Source organism: Myotis daubentonii, chromosome 6 (assembly GCF_963259705.1).
Source record: "Myotis daubentonii chromosome 6, mMyoDau2.1, whole genome shotgun sequence".
NCBI classification, from domain to species: domain Eukaryota; kingdom Metazoa; phylum Chordata; class Mammalia; order Chiroptera; family Vespertilionidae; genus Myotis; species Myotis daubentonii.
Window position 1 is genome coordinate 26,190,162 of NC_081845.1, and position 20,417 is coordinate 26,210,578.

Below are 20,417 nucleotides of genomic sequence, written 5' to 3' on the forward strand. Positions count from 1 at the left end.
AACAAGATTTTGATTAGTAGTGGGAGCGAGAAAGGGAACTAGAAAGCATGACAAAGTTTTCAAGGGAGAGACAAAGGAAATAAAGGGCTAGCTTTGTTTGGTTTATTAAATTTCAAGGGCTTTGCCTGCCAGTTTGAAAAATGCATGATATCACCAGTGTGTTTATTAAAAGTGCTGCTTTAAATTGCAGATTGAGCAAGTGTGAATCCCCTTTGGTAGCTGTAGGTTATTGACTAACAATTCTATGCAATTTTTGAATGAAAGGAGGGGGAAAGAATGGCAGGGCTATGGCTCTAAAGCTGCTGCTAAGTGTATGACAGTAAAATGTCCAGATTCACATGGACGCAACATTTCTAGGGTCCCTTGCCTTTTAATTGTTCAAGTCTTTTAGAATGATGTTCAGATCAAAGAGTAAAATAGCATAAACTTTGCACAAGGCTTACTTGACAATTTATTACCGGATTTAGGAAGGGGTGGGGAACCTGCCAGAGCATAGGGCTGCTTGCTAGCTAACTTGAAAAATGCACTTGTTTCAGCACAGAAATAACAAATCTGTTTCTGATTCCAGACATTATATTCCAAATGCTGCCAAGAAAAGAATCTAAGGAATTCTTTTACATACACAACATACACAAGACAACTGGAGAGGGGCCTGTGATCTGCTCCAGGGTGCACAACAGGGAAGGAGAGAGTTGAGTTTTTAGTATGAACTGCCCTCGCGGGAGCAGAAGCACATGCCTGAGATAGTTCTGAGCTGTAATCTGCAACATAACTCTGCTATTATTAGACAGCCTAAAGGCTTTCCTAAATCTGTAACTTGTGAAGCAGAAAAGGATGTGGACAGGACCCTGCCATGCTGAGCATGCAGGCAGCTGGGAGACACCCACTCCACACGATTCACCACTTTTCCAATGAAACTAGATTTCTAGCTCTTGGACGATACATAAGACCTAAGAAAGGGAAAGAATCTAGTCCAACACCAAAGCCAGGTTTAAATCTCCGTAGGGAATGCTGGCCGGGTAAAATCCAATACTAAATTCAGAAAGTTAAGGTCCATGATGTTCACCAAGCATGCTAAAATTATTCTTAGAACACAAAAGGACTTACACATTAATCCTTTCATAAGAGCAATGGTTTTAAACTTAACTACACAAGGGTATCCTGCTTTACAACTTATTGAACTATGTAATGTTCAAGCCAATGATTCAAAAGGATGTAGTTTCGCATGCATCACTTCTGTTTTATTAATACGGGGAAGACTCAGCAACAGAATCCACTTTGGAGAGAAAGATCATAGGAGAATTCTGAAAGACTGAGTCATCCAGCAGACTGAGCCATCTAATGCAACTGTTTAAATTTTTGGCTCACACTGAGTTGACTGCAGTCAACTGAGTTCAATTTTGTTTTTTGTTTTTCCCCTTCTCAGCAGGATGAGTTCATAAAGGAAACTGGATCATTTATTGGAAATAAAAAGGCACCATTTTCTACTTTTGCATGATGGATCATAGTGAGTGTATATTTAACCCTTGTACCTACACGTACAAACCTGTCTTAAAGCATAAGACTAACATTGCTGTAGGTTACAAACGAATCATCAAAGCAGCTGCACTGAACAGTCATTCTTACATTCTGTCCATTAACTACATCTCCTAGCGATGCTATTTTACAATGTTATTTTACATAATGGGGTGAAGTGTTCCCCAAAAACCCACATCTACTGGGAACCTCAGAATGTGATTTTATTTGAAAATCGTCTTTGCAGATGTAATCAGTTAAAATGAGGTCATATATTGGAGTAGAGTGGGCCCTAAATCCAGTGACTGCTGTCCTTATGGAGCAAACCACCTGACACAGAGATGCAGGGAGACACCCAGGAAAGACAGAGCCAGAGGTGCTGCCACATGCCAAAAACACCTGCGGCCTCAGAAACTGGAAGAAGCGCAGGAAGATCCTCCCCTAAAGGCTTCAGAGGGAGCATGACCTCGCCAGCACCTTGATTTTGAACTTTAGCCTCTAGAACTAGGAGAGAAGAAATTTCTGTTGTAAACTACTCACTTAGTGGTCATTTGTTACAGCAGCTCTAGGAAACTAATACGGATTTGTTTATCCACTAACCCGTGCCAGTTGGCCAATGCTCTGCTTACCAGTCTACAAGAAGATTACTACAGGAAATGAGATGAAACGTCTAAGTACTTTCACAGCTGTTTGACATTGTGGCGATATCCCAGAGCACATGATTTTATGTTTTACAAAATATCTGTCTGTGATGGATTGGAAATTAAAAGTAGAAAATAGTCTTCACAGTTAGAGATGCACTACAAAGATCATTAATATTTATAAAGATGACCTGGTGTACTGCAATTAAGAAACTTACCATCTGAATCATCTCAGAGAAACTTAATTAGGTTCCATGCAGTTTTAGTGGTAAAAAATATTTCATTCTAATTTTATGAACAAAGTAACCTGTGAATAGTATTCGATATATGCATGGTAGTTTGCCATTGACCATGTTATTTGATTAGCCAGAAACTCACTTCCCAGACCATATTAGGTCATGGATTATGTAAGTGAAGGAACAACACATCATGGCTTTGTTGACCATGTGGACCTTGGCAGAACTTGAGAGAACATCTTCCCAGAGACTGGGAGCTCAGGCGCTGCTCATCCAAAACGAACTTGGGTGGAGTGGGCGTATCTGAGCTACTTCAATGGCAACAGTAGAGAGTGATTTTAACTAAATGAGCTATTATCCTGACAAGAGAGATAAAGGTGACATCTCTCTTTACAAGAAGGCATTTTTTCTAGCACCAAATCAACGAAAAGCTGAGTAGACAAGACTTCAGAAAAAAATAGTCTAAATGGAGAAAAGGAAACCTGCATCCATGTGGGAGGTTGTCTGGTGTGAATGTTTTAACATTTAAAGGAAATGCACAGGAACACAATTTAACCCCAAAGAAGGGCAGCCCTGTTTCCTTTAAAGTCAATGCAAATCATAACCGCAGACTCCATACCCCTTAGAACCTCAGCGAGCCACAGAAACAGGCCAGTTAATGAAACCTGAAAATGCCCCCAACAGAGGGGAACACACACGGTGAGAACACAAAGCACCGCCAGGAGCCCCTGATATTCCTGTGTTAAATCCCAATCACCATCACTTTAGCCCGGGGTTGCCTCATCTGTAGCACAAAGGGCAACCTAAAAACCATTACTGTAAACCAAGAGGCTATCCATCCCAGGAAGAGAGCAAAATGTCAACTGTTTGTCCTGGCTGCTGGGAGAGCAGAAGTGGGCTTTAAAGGGGACTGTGGATTCCTGGTTAAAACACACACTTCAGCATAAAAGTACTCAGTTGTCATCACATGCCATTCACTTAACTTTCTAAAATGTCCTAAGTTACCACGGAAACTAAGAGTCCGTGAAATTGATAGATTCTTTCATAAAGTGAAATTGCTGTTATGGGAATGGGTGGAGACAAATATGTTGAAGCTGCAAAAGTCATACCCTGCAACAACTCCGCACCTGCGTTCAATTAAAAATCTAAACCTTAAGCTATCATTAGATCATAATGATTTCAACTACACTGTGGAAATTACACTAGGTTAGCAAGCACCCTCATCCAATAAAACTGAATGTTGGCTCTGATAGTTACATTCTTGAGACAACTTTTAAAAAAAACACACAAAACAACTTTAAAAAAAAAATGAGCTCATAACTCACTTAATCTAAAATTATTTTCCAGAAGTATTCAAATTCATTTCAGCCTTATGAGCTCCTTAGAAATCTACTGCAACTAGATAATCTCAATAGTATAAATTAACTTAATTCTTTTGGAGAGAAAAATGGGATGTTCTTTCTTGTTCTTACCCCCTCAGTTTTATCAAATTTGTACCAACTGTATAAACAAATATCCAAAACTCAGCTTAATATTAAAGGCTTGGTTGGTTTTTAAGGTGTCAAATTAGGGTTAAAACTGTAAAGGTTAAGTCTAGAGAATCCATGTCTTTCCTCATTAATAGCCTGAGGACAAAGGAACAGTTAATAAAGCAAGCCAGGACCACTTTATTTCCAAAAATTGAAAAGCTGTCAAGAATTTCACATCAACAGAATGACATACACTGAAAGAAATGAACAAAATAATCTATTCCAGTTCCGAGGAAATTCATTTTCACTCTCCATTCCAGCAATCTCATAGACAAACACACTCTCAAATGCCTAAATTAATTACATTCTGACAAGAGTTGGAAGAAAAACAGAATTGAAGAAAAAATAATTGCCTCAAAAGAGAAAATACTCCCCCCAAATCAGGAAATCACTACATGGACTCATATATTCACCATGTTACAGTACTTGAGAAGTACTATCATCCATACATAGCTAGAACAAGAACTGTGTCTGTAGTAAAATTAACGTCATTCCTGAATTCACACAAGAAAGCTTATAGCAATAGAACTGTTCACCCCTTCTAGTCATTCCTTCCCATGGGCAACTCATCACACGAAAGTTCCCTGATAGGACTTACACTACCACTGTAAACTATTCCTACTTTTATTAAGTTTCCCTTAATTCTAAACTTTTAACCCCTTTTGTCTATGACAAAACATACACGAAACACACCCAAAAAGTTCTAGAGAACTATCTTTTCTGTCTAAAAGAAAATTCCATCTTCCCAGCAGGAGGTCTTTCTTCCTGTTTGCAACAGAAAAAGAACAATGACTTTTTCACTTTCATACTTCACAAAACTCCCTCAAACTTGGATTTTAATAGAACCAGCCATGTGATTTGGGCTCTGGTGCTAAGTGACCATTTTTCTAACGAGACCGTCACCACCCACCCGGACCCAGAGCCCCCTCACCTTTCAGGCAGAACATTGTGAAGCAGTCCCATGGAGGGGCTGTGCTCTGCGGCGAGCAGCCTGCAGTGCTAGGCACAGCTGTCTCCCAGCCCACCTCCCCAGCGCTCACTGCCAGAGCGCGGGGCAGCCGGCCAGCGCCTGCGATTACAGGAAGCCACTGCCCAATCCCCAGCTTTCTGGCTGAGCCGCTGACACCTCCCTATCTCTCAGGCGCTGTTTCACACCACAGAATCAGCCAGGATCATCTTGGAAAGTGAGGGGCACAGGGGGTAAGCAGTCGCGGTTCACAGAGTCCAAGGGAGAACAATGCAAGGGCAAGTCCATTGGCCTGTCGATCACAGTTTCCATTGCAGCAGATGCAGCAGCTCATGTGATCAACAAGGCAAAACAGAAATCACTGGATTCTGTTTAACTGTTTGCTACTAATTATGACTATTCTTGGACTTCATTATTCCTTTGCTTACCCACACTCTAACTTTTTTACTTATATCAGACAACCCGTACACTGATCCATAGTTAGCACTAAACCTGAGAGGTGAAACCGCACACAGGTGCCTGGGTCTCCATTAATGGGTGAATGTAGGGGAAGTGCTGGTAACATTTAGGGAGCACCATGAAGTGCTGACTATCGTTGCTATTATCACTATGGTTACTAAACTTGAGGGTAAGGGCAAAAATGTGCAGTGTGTTACACTTGTATGGCCCTGTGGTTTTTCAGATGAGGCAACAAAAATAAATATCCCTAAGTTGGCATCACAGCATGTGAATTTCTAACTCTACTGCAGCCACAATCAGATCATGACATTTCTCCCCTCCACTGGAAAGCTGCATTCACTCTGGTGAGTTAAGGTTTTAATGTTTAAAGTTCTCATTTAAAAAAAATGGCCAGCTAGCATCAGAGTCTACATCACTTTACTTATAAACTCTTTAACAAGGTTAAAAGGCAAGAGAAGGATTTTCTTTCCAGCTCTGAAGAGAAACGGTCTCCTAATGAGGCCTTGGGAGCACCCTGCTAGAAGGACAGTCTGACAGTGAGTGGCCCGCAGCCTCTGGAGTCCCCTGGTCACAGGAAGTGGCCATTGTTCCCAGGGCCCGTTGCTGTGTGCAGGTCTTCCTTTTGACTCCACAGGATGCAGGAAACTGACTCATAGAAACCATCTATCTGTCTGTCTGTGTCCTGGGGTGCTGGCTGCAGCCCTTGCTACATACTACGGATGCTCTATGGCTTTGGATTTGCACATAAGGTGCAGCATATCCTCGCTGGGTGTCTGCTCCTCACCTCCTAGTATCCCCAGCAGCCCTTGGTTAATGTTTCCTACCATGAGGAAGTCATTGTCCTTGTTGCTATGATCATAAAGAAATAGCAAAGACCCCGACCAGAGCTCACTGGGATGAAAAAAATCCTGCATGTGGAAAGACAAACAGTGATATTAGCTCTTAGAACAGAGCTGGAAGGAAGCTTATAGCTCTTCTCACTTGGTAGACTGGTTCAGCGATGAGGAGATTTGCCCAACTAACCAGTGGCTACATCAAGATCAAAGTCAAATCACCTGACCTGGCTTTTTCCATCTCACCATGTGACCCTCCCACGAATGGCTGGACTCATATCTTGTCCTTGCCTGTCTTGAATGGTCTTCTATGCAATGTAGGAATTACGAAGGTACTCCTGGAAGTATTCTTATGGGTTAGATATAACTTTTGAAATTGCACACAGAGAGAAACTCTACAACTTGGAGAGTTAAGAATTCTGAACATAGGTTAGTAGACAGGGTTTGGGTGGTTATATGCTCCTTATAGCACTCTATGAATACTCACAGTTAAACCTTTTAATATTGACAACTTTCTTGCTGGAAAGAACACCGAGTTGGAAAGTAAAGAGAATATGATTGCAGCTGCATCTGTAGCTTTATCTAGCTGGTTTCTATAAGCAGTTCATGACCTATAAATGTGGGGGCTAAATTAACTCTTAAGATTCTATCCTTCTAGCCAACTCCATTAATTTTTTGCTTTGACACATATAGGCATTTATATTAATACTAATGGCCCGTTGCAGGAAGATTCGTGCAATAGGCCTTCCTTCCCCTGGCTGCCGGCACTGGTTTTCCTCCGGCACCTGGGACCCAGGCCTTTGGTCCGGCCGCAGCAGCAAGGCTTGGCTTCTCCGCTGTGGCCACAGCAGTGAGGCTTGGCTTCTCAGCTCCGGCTGCTCCCAGCCCCTCCTCTTTTTTTTCCAGCTCCTCGAGCAGAGGCCAGGGCAGGCTGGAAGCATGGGTTGCCCCCAGGGACCCAGGCCCCCAGCCACTCCTTGAGCGGAGCCCAGGGCTAGCGGGAAGCTTGGCTTCTTCTGTCGCCAGGAGCAACCCAAGCCTCCTGCTCGCTCCAGCTCCATGGCCGAGGCCATCTTCAGTCATCATCAGTCTTCACTCCGTGCCTGTGTATGCAAATTAACCACCATCTTTGTTGGGTTAATTTGCATAGTTGCTCTGATTGGCTGGTGGGTGTAGCGGAGTGGCTGAGTGACAGTGATGGTTAATTTCCATGTTTCTCTTTTATTAGTGTAGATAATATGTGCGTTTTGTTAGTTGTATTATCTCAAGGAAAAAGAAAATTCTTGCCTTCTCATGGTTTAGTGCAGTGGTCGGCAAACTCATTAGTCAACAGAGCCAAATATCAACAGTACAATGACTGAAATTTCTTTTGAGAGCCAAATTTTTAAAACTTAAACTATATAGGTAGGTACATTGTTATTAATTTAATTAGGGTACTCCTAAGGCTTAGGAAGAGCCACACTCAAGGGGCCAAAGAGCCACATGTGGCTCGCAAGCCACAGTTTGCCGACCACGGGTTTAGTGCAAGAGGTAGGTGGGTGAATAAACAACTATACAATACACAACATTAATAATGATCAACAAAGCTTCTTGCCTATTACCATCTAACTAAGCTGCTCTTCCTAGCCAGGTGAAAACATCCATAATTTAATGTAATAGGTTGAATGGTGTCCCCCAAAATTTCTGTCTACCCAGAACCTCAGGATCTGATCTTATTTGGCAATAGGGTCCTTGCAGATGCACTTAAGAATCAAGGTGAGATGGTACTGGATTAGGATAGTGGTAAGGAAAATAAGAGTGTCCTTACACGAGACAGAAAAGGACCCACAGAGACAGAGAGAAGGCCGTGTGAAGATGGGAGCAAAGGTTGTACTTATGAGGCCACATGGCAAGGAACACCTGGAGTCACCAGCAGTGAGAGGAGGCCGGGAAGGATTCTCCCCTAGAGCCCTGGCCCTGCTGACACCTTGATTTCAGACTTCTGGCCTCCTGAGAGAATGCGTTTCTGTTGGTTTAAGCCACCCATTTGTGGTGATTTGTTACAGCAGCCCCAGGAAACTAATCCATTTAGCAAGGTAACAATTATAGGAGAGGGGCATGATTTTTATTTCTTTTTAAAACAACTTCAATTCATGGTTACATGGGCTTAAAAACCTGTTTTTCCCATACCGCTGAACTTACTGTGTCTATATTTTCAATGGAAAAAATAATCGTCCTATAACACTCATAATCAGGACAAATACCATCTTCTTTTACATTAGTGAAATTACAGGTTTCCCCCTCCGAAAATTTCACAGCATTAAACTCAAGCAATGGCAATAGAATAGGCTTTTACTAACATCAAATGTTAAGAGTACCATTTTTTAAAAATCCCTCATTTTCACTATCAAACAAGTGTGAATATGTTTGAAAAAATAAAACATGAAAAGGCACGCTATAATCATTTTTTTTCAAACTAGGAAGAAAAAGAATTTATCCATTTAAATTATTACTATCTGCCACTGCTGATCATTACTACTGAGTTTGAAAAGTAAATGCCTAGGAAGCTGGGGAGCGGGCCCAGGATGATGAACGCTTGCAGAATTTACAGCCCTATGGGCAAGACAAAGGCCTTGTCTTTGCCAACCATGACCTTAGAGCAGCAACCACTTTTCTCCCTTGTAGGATTACAACATCCAGCATCATGTTAAAATTTAACATTGTTATCTCAGCCAGAGGGCGTGGTAGCCACACAACCAACCAAAATATTTTAGATACCTATTGTCCTCCAAACCACTGCAGTATTATGAAGTTTACGTGCTGAAATTTTTTCTGTTTCAATAAAATACTGGGAGTATGGGTAAATTAGAAATTAATTTGCACAATGCATAGAACTGGTGAGTCTAAAGGGCTCAAAAGTCTACTTTGTTCCTGGCAAAACACAAAAACACAAGAAAAATAGGCAAATCATACTTTCTCCCTGTGCATCCTGACTCTTCACAAAAGTCAGGCAAAGATGGAAAGAACCTTCTCCATAACCAGACAAGAATATGTTTCACATTAACTAGAAAAGTATTCCACACCAGGCAAGGCCTGCTTTCATATCTCTCTGTGTGCATCTCAGTGCTTTAAAAAGTCAGACACTAAAGACATATTCCCAATCACCACCTTCCATTTTCCCCTACACTGCAGGAGACTGAAGATGCTGAAACCCCCAATACTTTTAACATCAGAAGGGCCCTGACTGGTGTGGCTCAGTCGGCTGGGCGTAGTCCCATGCTCAACCAAAGGTCACAGGTTCAATCCGGTTAGGGCACATGCCCAGGTTTCAGGCTCCATCCCCAGTAGGGGGCGCAGGAGGCAGCTGATTGACGTTTGTCCCTCACATCAATATTTCTCTCTCCCTCTCCCTCTCTAAAATCAGTAATACTTTAAAAAATATTTTTAAAAAGAAAGAATAAAAAACAGAAGAACCAAGTTAAGCCAGTTCTCTGTCAAAGAAGCCACTCTGGCCCTGACCGGTTTGGCGCAGTGGATGGAGCGTCGGCCTGCGGACTGGAGGGTCCCAGGTTCGATTCTGGTCAAGGGCATGTGCCTTGGTTGTGGGCACATCCCCAGTGGGGGGTGTGCAGGAGGCAGCTGATCAGTGTTTCTAACTCTCTATCCCTCTCCCTTCCTCTCTGTAAAAAATCAATAAATTATTTTTTTTTAAAAAAGAAAAAAAAGGAAGCCACTCTGTTGGCCAAGGCTAAATCTGAACATCTCACAAAAGTTTTAGAATATGCACTTCAGTTTTCTAAACTGTTCTAGAATACTTCAGTTTTTAGCAATATTCTGAATTTCTCAGAAAAGAGAATTACTGTCTAGGTTTTTCCATATATATTTTTGCTACTACAGAGAAAGACAGAAAAAAATTAGCATTACAACTTCACCTTGGCTAACTGCATGTTTTCCCTGGTGACTGGTCCTGGTTCTAGTGCCCCCATCTGGCCACCTCTGTGGGCAACATTGGTTCATCACAGGGAATCCTGGAACACAGGTCTTTGTTCTAGACACTTCCTCCTCCTGTTGTCATCTCACCCTGCATCCTGTTTAATTTTTCTGCACTCTGAACTCAAGGGCGACCTCAACCTCTTCGCAGTCACTTTCCTCTTAGGAGAGGTCTGAATCTGGCTTGTTAAAGGAACAGGTTATTGTATGCTGGACACAAACTAGCTACAGAGCTCCAAGGCACCAGCAAATATTTCTCTGGGGTTCTCCAATGGCTTCTGGCCTAAGGTTTCTTCATTCATGTCACTATATGTCCTCCCAGAATCAAAGGAGTTCTGCACTAATTGGCCATTTTAAAATATGCGCTCCTGAGCCCATTCTTAAGCCCATTTCCTCCCCTCCCCCTCCTTCCTTCACAACCAAGTCTGGATTTCTTGACATCACAACCAAGAAAGCAGCCCTCATTTGATCCCTTACCAAGAAATTGTCTCTTATCACATCCAAGGCAGCCTAATTCTCCCAATATCTAAATGAGTTGATTTTTTTATTTTTTTATAAATATATTTTATTGATATTTTACAGGGAGAGGGATAGAGAGTTAGAAACATCGATGAGAGAGAAACATCGATCAGCTGCCTCCTGCACACTCCCCACTGGGTATGTGCTCGCAACCAAGGTACATGCCCTTGGCCGGAATCGAACCCGGGACCCTTGAGTCCACAGGCCAACGCTCTATCCACTGAGCCAAACTGGTTAGGGCGATTTTTTTTTTCTTTTTAAGAACCTTTGAATTCCTCTGGTTCCACTTTCCCAGGGAATGTCAAGATGAGTTTCCAACTTGACCTGAGCTCTTAGCTTAGATAACCTCACAGACTCTTTTGCTGTCCTCTGGGCTCCAGAGCTCCACCCATGTGCTTAGGAACCCAGTCCACCACATAAGCAACAGCAGCAGGAAGGAGTCTTTACTCTGCAACCTTGCTCCACTCATCCCACCCTGATGTAGCTTCAAAAGGTAGTGCCTGTGGCTGAGAGGTTTCTTCTAGCTATAATACTCCTTTATACCTTTGTAGCAGTTAATTTTTTCTTTCCAAGTCTAACCTCTTAATCTACCTTTATACATTCTACATCTTTCCCAAAGAGTTCCAATTGCTCCATTCTCTCCCTTAAGGAAAAAAAGAAATCATGATTCTAGCTTATGTGAAAAACACAAGGTCAAGATGAATCCCAAAGTCCCCATTGAGCAATAAAGGCCCTTCTGGGCTTGGACTCAGTTCTTTTCCCAACATTTTCTGGCCAAATCTCCCATTAAGTGGCCTTGGGAGGCTCTGCGCCACATTCCATGTGGTCTTACACCTCCACTGTCCTTGCTCAAGCATCATTCCCATTGTCTGGAATGCAGGCCCCACCCCACTTTTTACTTCTCTTAAGCCTCCTCTGACCACTCCTCTCCCCCAGCAGAATCAATCCCTCCTTGCGTTATGTCACCATGGTTCTTTTTTTTTTTTTTTAATCTTCACCTGAGGATATTTTTTCCATTAAATTTTTTAGAGAGAATGGAGGGGAAGAAGGAGAAGCGGGGGAGAGAGAGAGAAATATCGATTGGTTGCCTCCCGTTTGTACCCCAACCAAGGCCAGGGATTGAGCCTGCAACCAAGGTATGTGCCCTTGATTGGGAATTGAACCTGCAACCCTTAGGTCGGTGGGCCAATACTCTAACCACTACGCCAAATAGGCCGGAGCACCATGGTTCTTTATTTATGCAGCTATCATAGTGTCACAATTCCATCTGCCCGCCTAAAATGAGAGTTCCACAAAGTAGGAACTTGCTCATTCACACTTAACCTCCAATGCCCTGTGAGGTGCCTGGAACATAATATATGATCACTGTTCTCAGCATAAGCCAGAATTATTATCACTTTAATATTTAATCCAATAGCAAAAAATTAGAAGAATATGTATAAAATCTGGATGAAGATATCTATCTAATAGCATAATGATTCCTGGGAAGACTCATAAAAATATTTAACATGTTCCTTAAAATAAAATAGATACTATTTTTTCCTACATAAAACTGTACTTATTGAAACTCATTATTGAATAATAGTTACTGATCATTAAAAGTTAAACTTATGATGGAATATTTATAAATCATAATTTCTTTAGAGATTAATAATCACAATATATAAATATCAAATCATTATGTTGTATATCTGAAACTAATATAATGTTATATGTCAATTATTTCTCAATAAAAATACATTATTTAAAAAATCCATAGTCTAAAGAGGCCTCATTTTCAAACCCATACACACAGATACAATTTTCTCTTAAGGCAAGTTCGCTAGAACAAACTCAGAAAGCAGTTTTCCTGCTCTCATTCAGCCTAAATTAAATGTTTGAAGGATGATGGACATAGAGAGGAAAAAAGAATTTTTCTGGAAATATCATGTAAGAATGTTGAAGTCAGTGTGTCCAGCTGGAGGAAGGATACAAATGATGTCATAATAATGACCCTCAATCCTCTTTAGTGGCTTTGTTTTTCCCTTATAAAACCACTGGAGTCTAATTTAATTCTCTTAAAGCTCTGCCATTTTCTGTAGACCTAATAAATATGTGTTATATTTTGAAGAGTCCAAGTTAAAGCACATAAAAATAACCTCATTTCGATTACTATTTTAACAACATTGAGTGTTCTAATTCTTGGAATGATAAATATGTACACTCATTTAGGTCTTGTATAATTTCCTTTTGTAATGTCTTGCAGTTGTCACATTGTTCATTAAATTTATTCCTAAGTATTTCTGTGTGTGAATGGAGTCACTCTCCAAATTTCATTTTCTAATTATTTGGTGTTAGTATAGAGAAATACAATTGATTTTTGTATGCTTTTCTTATATCCTGCACCCCTGCAATATTCACTTATTAGTCTAGTAGCTTTAGGGGGGATTACCTAAAGTTTTCAAAATACACCACTGTGGTCAGTGAATAAAGAAAGTTTTACATCTAAAAAAAAAAAACCAAAAAAACCCTCTTATCCTTTTATGCTATATATTTCATCACTGTGCTCCTTGAGGAATCAACTCCTAAAATACCATACTAATGACAATCCCTCCCCAACAAAAAACAACTAACCTAAAATAAAGAGGCTATTTGCATCATTTTTTCCTAAACATCTGAGTACTCTAAGGAAGTTAAAACAATAACCAACCTTCAACTATGGAAACAGGTGCAACTCTCCTGCCCACACAATCCCCATCCTAATCATTCTAAAGAGAAATCAGCCTACAGATCAGAATTATTCAAGATCACGAGGCAGCCAACCAGGAGCAACACAAGTTCTGCCACCCTTACGTGTTAATAAAACATCAGCTCATAACCAGAGAGTAACTGAACTATAATTACTGTGAATCATCAAGCAAAAACATAAAAGTTAAAAGGAAGACATACAGTAAGTGCCCAGCCTCCGGTTAACTTTTTATTATTCTGATACTTGACCTAAAATTTATAAATTTAAAATATTTCATTTTTAAGCCAACTCTATATTTGAAAAACCCAAAGCTCTGTAAAGACCTGCAGAATTTCCATAAAAAGGTAGTTTATTTCTGAAATCACCACATTCTCCAACTTCTGACCCACTTAAGCCTTGGCGACAACGGTGAAAGGAAGGAGCTAATCATTTCCCTTTCAACTGCCAAGTCTTCTCTCTGAGCAGCCAGGCAGCTCGAAACTTCCCAGGAATAGCGAGTTATTTCAGAACCCATAGGATTTACAACAATAATGGTTTGAGGAAACCACAGCATTTAGGTTCATTCAGTCTTGTTCCCTGTGCTTAGCAGTTTAAAAATAAGCAAGAAAATGATTCTTCAATTTGGCAGACCAATTCCAGGGAGGCGTCCTGCCACAGTGCATGATAATCACAGAGTTACAAGGTCCACAGAAGACAGCTTTCCACAGAAACAGCTCTTTTCTGATCCTCCTCTTTGATCGCCAAACTGACCTGAGCCTTTTTTTGTTTTTGTTTTATCTCTTCTTCTTTTCTACCTTCCTTCCCTTCCCCCCTTTCTCTCTCTCTCTCTCTCTCTCTCTCTCTCTCTCTCTCTCTCTCTCTCTCTCTCTCTCACACACACACACACACACACACACACACACACACACACACTCTTGCTTAAGATCAGTAAGTTAAGTCTAATAGAAGTCTGCAATTCTTCTTGATGATAATGGCTGGCATTTTTGTTCCATTTTTATTTAATGCATCTCTGAAAATTCAGCTATTAATGATAATAATTCTACAACCCCTCAAAAGGGCAAAAAAAAAAAAAAGAAAGCTACATGTCAAAAACAGTAATGCTAAGTGTAAAGTTTGAGAATGCACTTATTTCTTCGGAGGCAGGTGTGCTTTTGACAGCTCTATTAAGTTATTCCACGGTCTCTAAGGATTCCAGTTCACACAAAGGAAAGGCTGCAGCCTGGGGGGCCCTCGGGGTTTTTGTTTGTTTTGGGGGAGGTGTTGTTTTTTGTGGGTTTTTTTCATTCAATTCTTTGAAAGCTGAATAAATTTTGCTTTTGTGAGTGGAATCAAAGTTACACCAGAGAGCCTGTTTCCAGGGTTGAAGGCCCTCTTTGCCTCTGCTCTCATTATTAAGTTGCCTGTCTTGGGCACATCTATTTAGAAAATTTCTGTGTGATACAGAGTGAATGAAAAGCTTCCCAAACCTGCTCTGAAAGGTCAGCAAAGGAATGTGTCACTTGACCTTCACAGGGCAGTCAGGAATGTCAGAATTAAAGAAACTAACAGAAAGGGACACAATCTCAATACTATTTAGGAGAGGGGAAAGGAATGCCGGGGCACAGCCTCACTGGGCCACGGTGGGTTGTGGGGTCTTAAGCAAGCTAACGGCCTCCCTGGACCCCCGCTTCATCGGTCACAGACATCAGACAGGGCTATCTCTGAGGTGCCTTCCAGCCCCAATAAGTTAGCCTTGTTTTGTTAAGGTAACTCCACTTGGATCCCTTCACAGCGCCCATTTGGGGGCCATATGCAAATATTTACTCAAATGCTCTCAAATGGCACCAAGAGAGAAAAATATGTGGTCATTGCTTCAGTAACCCCTCTGTCTAAATAACAGCGACAGCTGGTTTCTCTGATTAGGTACACACAAAATAGTCGGAATTCTCTGAAATTCTGCTTCATCTGGAAAGAAAGACATCTTCACAACTGTCATCATCTCTGAGATTTTACATCCAAAACACACAGTAAACGCTGGGCATCAAAAGCTTTGGATATCAGGAATGAGCATCTTCTATCAATTCTCTAATGTTTGGAGAATAAGAGAAAAGGTAACAGTGCTTTCTGAAATTGGTGTGCTTTTCTCTGAGCCTCAATTCTTGAATCACACAAAACGATTTTATTTTAATCTCTACTTTCAATTTATTCAAATTGTATACACACATTTTTGCATCTCCCCTGTCTGTAAATCAAAGTATTCACTGAGCAACTACTGTAGGCCTATGATACAAAATGGGAACTGTGGCATTTCAACACCGACTACTAAAAGATCATGCTAATTCTGAATTTCGGGATATGGTAGTTTATTAAGAAACTCGCAAAAAAGGCAGAGTCCAATCAGCTTTTCAGTCACGTTTTATCTCATTCCCATTTGTGTTCATGAGGACCAAATGTCATTTAAAGTGGTTGGCCAAGAATATTTAGTGGAGTAGAGTTGGTTTCAGATAATGTTAATTATTCAGAGAAACATGTCTTGTCTTCACAATTTTTTTTACTTTTCTATAAGCAGATAATGTGAAGAAAGATACGAAATTGAAGGTACGAGGAGATTTCACCCATAGGAAAAACAAGAAAATATATGTGGTGGCCAAACATCAGATAGAGAGAAGAGAAGGGAGGGAGAGGAGAGAGAATGAGAACTTAACAAGTTATTAGAGAAAGTGAGTAATGGTGTAACAAAGCTTAAAAGCTATACTTGCTTATTAAGTGAAACAACGCAGTAATCCTACTCGAAAACTCAATGTTACAGAAGTGTTTAAAAGTTAACGTTTACAAAAAGGACTGGGATGCCCAAATATAGTCACAATTCCACACATTAATGAAAACATGTCCTTCATTCAACTGTACTAAAAAGAGAAGCCAACAGAGGATAGAAGTGTAAAAAAAATACTTACACACAGTACAGTAACATCCCGTCTATCGAGAGATCACTTTTCTGACAAGCTCACCCACTCAAAATACAGTCAAAAGATCAAAATGATTAGATAGCATCTCTCCCAGGGCTGTGGCTCAGGTCAACACTGCTGTAATAAAGTGGATTGCCCAGAGCCTCCACAAAAGGTAACAAACTAGAAACACCAAACCAGAGAGTGGTGGGGACAAGAGGCAGGCATGGCTGCACGGTGGGGTAAGAGAAAGCTCTGCCTGCAGCACACGTGGAATAAAAGACATGCAATGGAGACCCACTTCACACCGCAGCAAGAATCCTTGCAGACCTCCAGAGCCACCAGGGCAAGACTGGGTTATTACAAGGTTCAACGACTACTCATGCTGACACCAAGGCATCAGAAGCAGGTTTAATTGTGTTCTGTGGATTGAGCAGAGATGTTGCCCCACATCACATCGAGAGTTTGGGACTAAGTCACAAAAAGTAGATTCAAGTCCAGTCTGTGGCATTACCATCCATATGGCCGTAGGCAAGTCACTTCATCTTTCAGACTGCTTTCTCACCACAAGAAGGGCCATGCCACCTGTCCTACGCATTTCACAGGACTGTCACAGCAATGAAATGAGACCAACCAGGTGTGACTGCGGAGTAAACCAAGACCTGCAATCAAGACTCTATCTGCAGAGTACACTTTAGAAAAATGTCTTTTATTTAAAAAAAATGTATTTTGAAATTTTTTTAAATTCTGAAAGATGAATGAGGCAAACTTCTGTTATATGGAAACTAGAGGCCCGGTGAACGGATTCGTGCACGGGTGGGGTCCCTCGGCCTGGCCTGCAGGGATCGGGACAAAACTGGCAGTCTGACATCCCCAGAGGGGTCCTGGAATGTGAGAGGACACTCTGCAAAGTTGCTGTCGCTCGGCAGCTCCTGCATTGAGCATCTTCCCCCTGGTGGTCAGTGCACGTCATAGCTACCGGCCAGTCGGCTGGTCGCTTAGGCTTTTATATATATAGATGCAAATAAATAAAAGGCATATTCTTCTAACATTTTATATAAGCTAACAGTCGTCCCATATGATTGAAATTTAGAAACGTATCTCTAACTAATCATCACTTTTTTATAACAGCTTTGTTTCAAAGAAAGTGCACCTTTTCTCCCAGTTCAGAGAGGCTCTCTGATTCAGAGAGGCCACGATCCAACAATTTGAAGGTAAAGTTAAATGGAATGAGCTTTTCAAGGAATTTTCCCCCATGGGGAATGGACAATAGGTCAGTAGGCAGAATGACAGAGGCATCTCCAGAAGGCAGAAATTCGACAGGCATTGCTATTCATGAGCTTTCCCTTGGGTGGGTGAGCAGGTGCTAGCAGTCCTCCGAGTGCATTAGCAAGGTTCCGTGCCACTGTGCTCCAGCAGGGGCACGGTGCGTGCTGGGACTCTTCCGTCCTGCTGCCAATTTCCCAGCATTTCCCTTTGTTCATCGACACAGTCCTGGGCTTGGAGCACATGGGAGACCTAGATATGGACTGACGTAGTGCATGCATGCTCAGGCGCTTGTTGTCCTAACTCAGTTCTCAGACCAGACAGGTTTCTGAGATGCACCCCTGATTCGCGCTGCATCTCAAGATACCACTTCTGGTGTGTGGGGCCCTTCCACACATTGATGTGACAGTGGACTGTCCACAGAAACACCATCAGTCTGTGACTTGTAGACACTGTGCAGGAGCCACCTGGGCTCCGCACAGTAAAACCCTACAAAAGAAGTGAGGGCCACAGAAAGCACCACTTGCCAAGTGAAGGCAGTGACCTAACTTTCGTAGGTCAGGACGGACATTTTTCTGTCTAATAAAGTAAGACAATAAAACAGGAGAGAAAACTGCAAGTATCACACGTGGATATGCAGTAAAGGTAAGCATTTTCACAAAGCTTTTGTTTCGTTTTATATGCAGCAGGTCCTCGGAAACCTCGTTTCATTCAGTCTCATTTCGTGATAAAGCGGATGAGAAAAGATAAAAATCAATTCCGGGTCAGGACGACTGTGCGAAGTTTGCGTGTTCTCCCAGGTCCTCCCCATGTCTGTGTGGGTTTTCTCCAGTCTCCAGTCTCCTCCCACATCCCAGTACTGTCATAGGAGGTGAACTGGAGTGTGCACATTACCCCAGTCTAAGCGAGTGGGTGTGGGTGCCCCTCTGATGGAAGGGCATTCTGACCAGCGTGGGTGCCCACCATGCTCCCTGAACTGCCGTACTGGCCACCATGACCCTGACTGGGAATCAGTGGGTTGGAAAATTAGTCTCTTCCTTGTTTTTACCCATATTTCTTAAATGTATGTAGTGCTCACATTTATTTCAATGTTTAATATTAGAAGAGGTTTGGGTCTTTATTTAGAAGTTTGGTGATGTATTTTTGTGACCAGAAATGTTGCCATTGCTACTTAACTCTTCTTTATATTAATTAGCCTGTTACAATTGGTTTCCTTACAATTCGTTTCATTTAGTGTCACAGTTTCCAAGAATCTGCCAACAGCATTAAATGAGGACTTACTGTATATGCATATGTGTATATATGTATATGTATAAGTGTGTATGTGTGTGTATGCATGCAATGGGTGGCTAGGAACAAATGTAATATATGATTACTCTGGATACAGGCACATTTTCTAAAGTCACTGACTTAAACCAAATACAATTAAACTTCTTGGACACTGTAAACCCCCAAACATTCACACCACAGATCCACTCTAAAAGATTCTTTCTCCCATTCCAAAGAAGCCTTTGTTGTAGAGAAACCTAACTCAATTTTCTTAGAAACTAGAGGAAAATTTACTAATTCCATTTTTGTTCAAATCTTTATTAGAGTGAAATATAACCTTCAAAAGTCAGTTACGTAACTTTCCTCTGGTTACAATGACATAAGAACAGGGGTAACCGGATCAACTAACACCTGTCCCAATGTGTAGGCTGTAAACCAAGGTCTGGTGATCCAAAGGAATGTTGCCCAAGATGAAGCCCAACCTCTCCAGCTCCATGAAGCATCAGCTGTACACAAGCACAACCCACATGCAACAAGGTGTCTCCAAGACTGCTTATAAAGCAAACCGAACTGGGATCCTCAGAACACAACCCCATGCAGGCATTCAGACCTACGGACAAAAAAACTGGGCCTGGAAAGCGAGCAAGGAAAACAAGTACTTGAACGATCGATCCTGCTATAGTAGAAGTAGAGTGTGTTGATTAACTCTGCAACAAAATTACTTTTTTTAATCCTCATCCGAGGATGGTTTTTAATTAATTTTACAGAGAGGAAGGGAGAGAGAGAGAGAGAGAGAGAGGGCAGTGGGAGGGACAGAGAAAGAGAGAGAGAGATCATCCAACCGGGGATCGAACCCGCAGCCTTTTGGTGTATGGACAATGCTCCAACCAACTGAGCCACACCAGCCAGGGCTGCAATAAAACTACTTTAAAGTAAAAATCAAAGTTCTTTTTCCAGGAAGTCAAAGCACTTTTTTACGAAAAAAATATGTAAATAAATAACTACCCGTCAAGATGACCGCAGCAGCCACGCCAAGCACTAGCCACAACCACCCACGAAGGAAAGCTCACAAGCTGTCTTTTGTATGCTTTGTAAAAGAATCCCAAACCAATCCAGACTGAAGCAATACACACCTGTTCAGGTAAGAACTCTGGTTTATCTCCAAATGTAATCCAGAAACACCAGATACCCAGTTTCTACCTGAGCTGCGGCGTTTAGAATTACAAAGTGAAAGAGAGCCTTTGGGAATAGAAGAGAGGGAACTGCACCAACAATCAAATAAATTTATTCTCACTTTCTCTTTTAAAGTTTACTCAAAAGACAAAAACGAAGTGATACAGTTTATTGAAGTCTCAGCTGCTTGTGGCTTTCACTTACAGATGGGCTTTTCTTAGAGAAAGATAAATATATACGGAACCCAAATCTGACAATTTACATGCACCACTAACATTATTTTAACCAGTTAATAAATTCGTTTTTATCCTTGTCCCTTGCCTTTTCCAACCATGTACAGACACTTTATTTACCTATGTCCTAAAAAACAAACAGACCTAACTTATTAC

General features: G+C 41.4%; 1 protein-coding gene across 5 annotated transcripts in view; it reads right to left on the reverse strand.

Annotated features, from left to right (window-relative positions):
• NHSL1 (NHS like 1) overlaps positions 1-20,417 on the reverse strand; it is a 203,519-nt gene that overhangs the window by 91,401 nt on the left and 91,701 nt on the right. The gene's annotated exons all lie outside the window — the stretch shown is intronic.